Genomic DNA, 7500 nt, shown 5'->3' on the forward strand with positions numbered 1-7500 from the left:
TCCTCCCTCCCCTTTTTGTTTGTTGTGAGTATATATTAATATGTATTTATTTGCTAATGGTTATTTATTTATTTATTAATTCACTGAATATTTTTTTTTCTTCCTTTATTGACGATATATTATTAATGCATATCTTTATTATTGGCATATCATCTGTTTCTGTGTTCGTTTATAAATGGTTTAAAACAGGGACATGATATATTTTTTTATAAGTTACTACCCTTCCTAAATTCTTGAGGCTGTGAGTAGTCCCGGTCGTGGGGCTAGTAGTCCCGGTCGGGTAGTAGCCCCGGGGGGGGCCCTAGTAGTCCGGGGGGCTAGCAGTCCGTTCGGAGGCTAGTAGTCCCGTCGGGGGCTTATACCCCCGTCGGGGGCAGTAGTCCCGGCCGGGGGCTAGCAGTCCCGGTCGGAGGCTAGTAGTCCCGGTTTTCGGGGCTATTATTCCGGTCGGGCTATTAGTCCCGGCCGGGGGTTTGGGCGGGTCCCGGTCGGAGGCTAGTAGTCCCGGTCGGGGGCTAGTAGTCCCGGTCGGGGGCTAGTAGTCCCGGTCGGGGGCTAGTAGTCCCGGCCGGGGGCTAGCAGTCCCGGTCAGAGGCTAGTAGTCCCGGTCGAGGGGCTAGTAGTCCCACGAAAGGCGCGCTTTAGTTTTCATGATGGAATGACAGCTGCCTCTGTTCTTGACCGCCTTCAGCTGCGTTCGCTTTTTCACTATCGTTGTCATTACCTTTATGTTGTTTGTTTTTCTTTCTTTTTTCTGAACTGTTTATTTCTTACTTATTTTTTCTGAATTGTGTGCATGTTAATAATGAATCGTTGCTGTGTGGGGGCGAGTAGGTTGAGGGGGGGGGGGGGAAGAGAGTGGGAGTAAGAGGGAGAGGAGAGTAAGAGGGAGAATAAGAGTGGGAGTGAGCGTAAGAAGGAGAGAAAGAGTGGGAGTGAGAGTAAGTAAGAGTAAGAGGGAGAGTAAGAGGGAGAGTAAGAGGGAGAGTAAGAGGGAGAGTAAGAAGGAGAGTAAGAGTGAGAGTAAGAGGGAGAGGAAGAGTAAGAGTAAGAATAAGAGGAAGAGTAAGAGTAAGAGAGTGTGAATGTAAGAGTGAGAGTAATGAGTAAGAATGAATGTAAGAACGAGAGCAAGAGTGAGAGCAAAAGTAAAGAAAAATGAGAAAGCGCGACCTCGCCCGAAAGAGCTAGACGGCAAGAGCCCGCGAGCGAACCAGCCTTTGCTCTTATCGCTCGTTATCAGCGGGAGCGAGGACGCGGAGGTGCCGCGATAAGGCGCCCGACGGATCGCACCGCCGCGTTTGGTCGGGATTCGGGCGGACGCGGGGCGGGCGGGGCGGGGGGGGGGGGCGAGAGGGAGGCGGGTCGTACGAGTGGGCGGGCGGGTCGTGGGTGGTGGTGGGCGGGGGGTAAGGGGGGACCTGGGGAGAGGGAAAGAGAGAAAGTGAGAGTGAGAGTGAGAGTGAGAGAGAGTGTATGAGAGAGAGAGAGAGAGAGAGAGAGAGTTGTATGAGAGAGAGAGAGTTGTATGAGAGAGAGAGAGAGAGAGAGTTGTATGAGAGAGTTGTATGAGAGAGAGAGAGAGAGAGAGTTGTATGAGAGAGAGAGAGAGAGAGAGAGAGAGAGAGAGAGAGAGAGAGAGAGAGAGAGAGAGAGAGAGAGAGAGAGAGGGGGGGGAGAGAGAAAGAGAGAGAGAAAAAGAAAAAGAAAAAGAAAAAGAAAAAGAAAAAGAAAGAAAGAAAGAAAGAAAGAGAGAAAGAGAGAGAGAGAGAGAGAGAGAGAGAGAGAGAGAGAGAGAGAGAGAGAGAGAGAGAGAGAGAGAGAGAGAGAGAGAGAGAGAGAGAGAGGGACAGAGGGAGGGAGGGATAGAGGGAGGGAGGGAGGGGGGGGAGAGAAACTGGGATATATGTGGCAGAATAGAATACTGAGAATGATATAGTCAGAATAAAACAGGGAGATAAGAGAACCACAGTAAAGTAGGTAGTTAAAGGAATCTAAATAAACGGGGGGAGATAACAGAGGCATACTAAAACTAGGAAAATAGCAAAATTCAGACTAAATCAGGGATCTACGCGACTCCACAAAACATGGGAGAGTGAAGAAGAATAGGCAGAACGAAGAAGAATACAGAGACGCAGACAAAGATAAAGATAGGAAGAGATGGAGCCAAAAGCGGATGAAGACTGAATAGTGAAGAATGGGGGTTGAAGAACATGTGATAAAATAGGAAGAAGGTGAAATAAAAGAAAAGGATAAGGAGTGGAAGAGGAAGAGAAAGTAGATCAAGTGATAAAATAGGAAGAAAGGGAAAATAAAAGAAAAGGATAAGGAGTGGAAGAGGAAGAGAAAGAGCAAGAGCAAGAGGAAGAGGAAGAGGAAGAGGAAGAGAAAGAGCAAGAGGAAGAGAAAGAAGGGGGGTTTAGTAGAGGAGAGAGCTTTGTGGAAGGGGAAAGCTTTAGTGAAGGAAGAAAGCTCTGTGGAGGAAGAGAGCTTTGTGAGAGGAGAAAGCTCTTTTGAGGAAGACCGGTGTGGAAGGGGAGAGCTGTAGTGAAAGGCTTCGTGGAGGAGGAGAGCTTTGCGAAAGAGGGTTGTGGAGAGCTGTAGTGAAAGAGGAGAGCTGCGAGGAAGCGTGCGTGCGGACTCGCCAAGAGTGAAGTAAGATGCGGTTTATTAAGCAAGGGCGGAAGTTGATATGAAGTGGCTCGTAATGTTTTTAGAGTTGGGGAAGGAAAGGAGGGGAGGGAGGGGTGTGAGGGGGGAGAGAACGGGAGGGGGAAAGGGGGTAGGGAGGTAGGAAGGGTGGAAGGGAGGAGGTTGGAAGGGGTAGGGTGGTGGGAGGGGAAAGGGGGAGGAGGGGTGGAATTGAGGAGGCAGGAAGGGGAGAGGAAGAAGGTATGAGAGGGAGGGGGATAGAACCAGGGGAGAAGGAGGGGGCGGGAAGACGGGGAATCGGGGGTGGGGAGGGGAGGGGGAGTGGAAGATGGGAGGAAGAGGTGTGGGGAGGAGGTGACGAGTAGACCCCGAAAGAGGAAAGGAGACATTATCTCGATCTGAGGCAAGACGGGTGTATTTATGGATGTAAATAAGTCGGTGGGGGGGGGGGGGGGTTGAGGGCCGTCGGAGCACGCGGGCGCAGGATCGGAGGAAGAGGGGCGAGTGAAAGAAAAAGGAGGGGAGGGGGGGAGTAAGGAAGAAGGGAAATAGGTGGGGGGGGGGGAGAAGTTGAGAAAGCTGGGAGAAGAAAACGTGACATTTTTTTTTTCTTTCAGAGAGATAGAAATATAGATATATCGATAGATAGATAGATAGAGACGTATAGAAATGTAAATAGGGATAGAGATAGAGAGGCAGAGAGCCGTGGCCAAGATCGTGAGCTTAGAGCATAGCGAGCTGTGACCGAAGCAGGGGAAGGGAAAAAGAACGGAGAGGGTAATAAGGAGGGGGGGAGAGGAGGGAAAGTTGATAAAACTGGGAGAAAAACGCGCCCAAAGAACAAGGGTTTTCGGGACCTTTGGTTTTGTTCTAGATTCCGCGGGTCGTAGTTTCCCATGCCGTTGCCCCGTCCGTGCGTTCGAGGCGGTGACGCGCGCCATGAAGGTTTCTTCGTGTACGTGCGTGCGTGCGTGCGTGCGTGCGTGCCCGCCCTTGTTCCTTTGCCTGTATGCGTGCGTGCGTGCGTGCGTACTTTCTCAACTATTCTTCCATGGTGTCTGTGTTTATCTCATATATACATTATGTACTGTACAAGTGCATGTGCGTATGACAAGGTGCGTGTGTGTGCGTGTATGTAAACCAGCCAACATGCTCATTGAATAAAACATATCGAGGCGGTTTATGCATCATGCAGTTCCGGGAACAGTGGGGGGGGGGGGGGGGGTTTGGGGGGTGAGAAAGGGGTGTAAAAATGAGGGAGGGGGGGAGTGGATAAAGAAGGGGAACTAAAGAAAGAAAGAAAAAGAAAGAAGGGGTTTGTTGCCATCAAGCTTTCCCCGCGTTGACTCACTGTCGACGAGAGAAGGAAATAGGGAGAAAAAAGGACGAAAAGCTTGAGAATTAATTTAAAAAAAAAAAAATGTATGTAATTATAATCGTTCCCGAGTAAACAGAGGTAGAGGAAGGGAAGGACGAGAAAAGGGAGGGAGTAGAGAAAGGAAGGAGGGAAAAGAGAATGAGAATGAGGAAAGAAGGGAAAAGGAGGTGGAGGGAAAGGGAGAGAGCGAAGTAAAAGGATCGGGAGAAAGAGGAAAGAAAAGGGAGAGGGAGAGGGAGAGGGAGAAGGAAGTGGGTATAGGGAGAGGGAGAGGGAGAGGGAGTGGGAGTGGGAAAAGGGAGAGGGAGAGGGAGAGGGAAGTGGGTAAAGGGAGAGGGAGTGGGAGTGGGAAAAGGGAGAGGGAGAAGGGGAGGGAGAGGGAAGTGGGAAAAGGGAGAGGGAGTGGGAGTGGGAAAAGGGAGAGGGAGAAGGGGAGGGAGAGGGAAGTGGGAAAAGGGAGAGGGGAGAGGGGAGCGGGACAAAGGAGAGGGAGTGGGAAAAGGGAGAAGGATGGGTGTTGCGTTGTTGAAAGCGCTATTTGGGCCGGAACACGCTCGGCTGTGCATGTTAATATGTGAACGGGTGGGTGGGTGGGGGTCGGGAGGGGATGGGACGCAGAGAAGGGTGGGGGTTCGGGTGGGGGCGGGAGTTTAAAGAGGGTGAGGGGGTGTCAGGTGTATGTGTATAGTGAGCGGGTCTTTTGTATGTGTGTGTGTTTGTTTGTTTGTTTGAACGTATCACGGTTTGTTTACGTTCTTGCATGCGTGCTTGTGTGTAAGTAAGTACCTGGCGATTGCTGACGAAAGATTGTATGGCAAGAAAAGCGTAAAGAATAAACGAAAATAGAGAATAGAGACGATAACGGAGGAAACGCCGTGGGAACTGACGGGCGTGAGAGAGAGAACAAATAAAAAAAAACAACAACGAAAGTATCAAGCAATAATAAACAAAAAAAAAAAGAAATAACGAAAGGAGAGAGAGTAAAGAGACCAAGAACGAGGCCAGCGACCGGCAAAGAGAAGTCGCAGAACACAACGGATAAGAAAAAGGAGGTTACAGAACGGGCGATAACGAGGCGATGGAAGAGGAAACGAAAGCGCGGCCTTATCAGCGGCGAGGGAGACGCGAGGCCCGCGGACAGGCGGCGAGGCTCTCTTCTGTAGGGAGCTATGGTTGAGATAGTGAGCTGTGGTTGAGATAGTGAGCTGGAGTTTAGTGAGCTGTGGCCGAGATAGTGAGCTGGAGTTTAGTGAGCTGTGGCCGAGATAGTGAGCTGGAGTTTAGTGAGCTGTGGCCGAGATAGTGAGCTGGAGTTTAGTGAGCTGTGGCCGAGATAGTGAGCTGGAGTTTAGTGAGCTGTGGCCGAGCTAGTGAGCTGGAGTTTAGTGAGCTGTGGTTGAGATAGTGAGCTGGAGTTTAGTGAGCTGTGGCCGAGCTAGTGAGCCGGGGTTTAGTGAGCTGTTTGGGCCCAATAGTGAGCTGGAGTTTAGTGGGGCTGTGGCCGAGCTAGTGGGGCGTGGAGTTTAGTGCGCTGTGGGCCGAGATAGTTAGCTGGAGTTTATGAGGCTGGGGCCGTAGATAGTGAGCTGGGTTTAGTGACTGTGGCCGAGATAGTGACGGAGTTTAGTGAGCTGTGGGCCGAGATAGTGAGCTGGAGTTTAGTGAGCTGTGGGGAGCTAGTGAGCTGGAGTTTAGTGAGCTGTGGCCGAGATAGTGAGGGTGGAGTTTTAGTGACTGTGGCCGAGATAGTGAGCGGGGTTTTTGTGAGCTGTGGCCGAGATAGGGGAGCTGGGTTTTTTTAAAAAAAATGAGCTGTGGCCGAAAAAAAAAGGGGCCCCCAAAAAAAGAGCTGGAGTTTTAGTGAGCTGTGGCCGAGATAGTGGGGCTGGAGTTTATTTAGCTGTGGTTGAGATAGTGAGCTGGAGTTAAATGAGCTGTGGCCGGGGATAGTTGACTGTGGCCGAGATAGTGAGGGTGGAGTTTAGTGAGCTGTGGCCGAGATAAATGAGCTGGAGTTTAGTGAGCTGTGGGCCGAGATAGTGAGCTGAGTTTAGTGAGCTGTGCCCAGCTAGTGAGCTGGAGTTTTAGTGAGCTGTGGCCGAGCTAGTGAGCTGGAGTTTTAGTGAGCTGTTTCCCGAGATAGTGAGCTGGAGTTTTTGTGAGCTGTGGCCGAGATAGTGAGCTGGAGTTTAGTGATCAGTGGCCCAGATGTAGAGCTGGAGTTTTTAGTGAGCTGTGCCCCAGCTAGTGAGCTGGAGTTTAGTGACTGTGGGGGTTTGGGTAGTGAGCTGTGAGTTTAGTGAGCTGTGGCCGAGATAGTGACTGTGGCCGAGGGTAGTGAGCTTTGGGGTTTAGTGAGCTGTGGCCGAGAAGTGAGCTGGAGTTTAGTGAGCTGTGGCCGGATAGTGAGCTGAGTTTTAGTGAGCTGTGGGCCCAGATAGTGAGCTGGAGTTTAGTGAGCTTTGCCGAATAGTGAGCTGGAGTTTAGTGAGCTGTTTGGCCCAGATATGGTGCTGGGGTTTATGAGCCCGTGGGGCCCAGATAGTGAAGCTGGAGTTTTGTGAGGGTGTGCCGAGATATGTGACTGGAGTTTAGTGAGCTGTGGCCGAGATAGGAGCTGGAGTTTAGTGACTTTGGCCGATAAGTGAGCTGGAGTTAGGGGAGCTGTGGCGAGATAGTAGCTGGAGTTTTGTGAGCTGTGGCCGAGCTATTGACCGGAGTTTAGTGAGCTGTGGCCGAGATAGTGATCTGGAGTTTAGGGGAGCCTGTTGGCCGAGATAGTGAGTTGGAGTTTAGTGAGCTGGCCAGATAGTTGAGGCTGAGTTTAGTAGCGTGGCCGAGCTAAATGAGCTGGAGTTTTGTGAGGGCCCTGGCCGAGATTTGTGAGCTGGAGTTTTAAATTGAGCTGTGGGCCCGGGTAGTGAGCTGAGTTTAGTGAGCTGTGCCGAGAATGTGAGCTGGAGTTAGTGACGTGGCCGAGATAGTGAGCCCGTGGCCGGGGATAGTGAGCTGGAGTTTTAGTGAGCTGGGGGCCGAGATAGTGAGCTGGAGTTTTTGTGAGCTGTGGCCGAGATAGTGAGCTGGAGTTTAGTGAGGCCGTTGGGCCCAGATAGTAGAGACTGGAGTTTTTGTGAGCTGTGGCCGAGAAAACAGAAAATAGACTGGAGTTTGTGAGCTGTGCTGAGAATAGTGAGAAAGCCTTCCTCCTCCCCCCTCCTTCCCCAGAAGTCTCCCCTCAATCCCCCTTAAATTTTTTCCCCACCCCCCGCCCCCCCACTCCCTCCACCCGATCCCCATCCTCCCCCCCCAGCCCTTGCCCCATCTCCAAATTCCACCCCCCCCTCCCCACCCTAGTCCCCCAATCCCCTCCCCCCCCACCCACCCCCCCCCCCCCCCACGAAAAATACCCCAACTCCCCCACCCCGGGAAAATTTATTTTTATATTTTTAACATGTGCAAGCCATGACCAA

Source organism: Penaeus chinensis, chromosome 21 (assembly GCF_019202785.1).
Source record: "Penaeus chinensis breed Huanghai No. 1 chromosome 21, ASM1920278v2, whole genome shotgun sequence".
Lineage (NCBI taxonomy): Eukaryota > Metazoa > Arthropoda > Malacostraca > Decapoda > Penaeidae > Penaeus > Penaeus chinensis.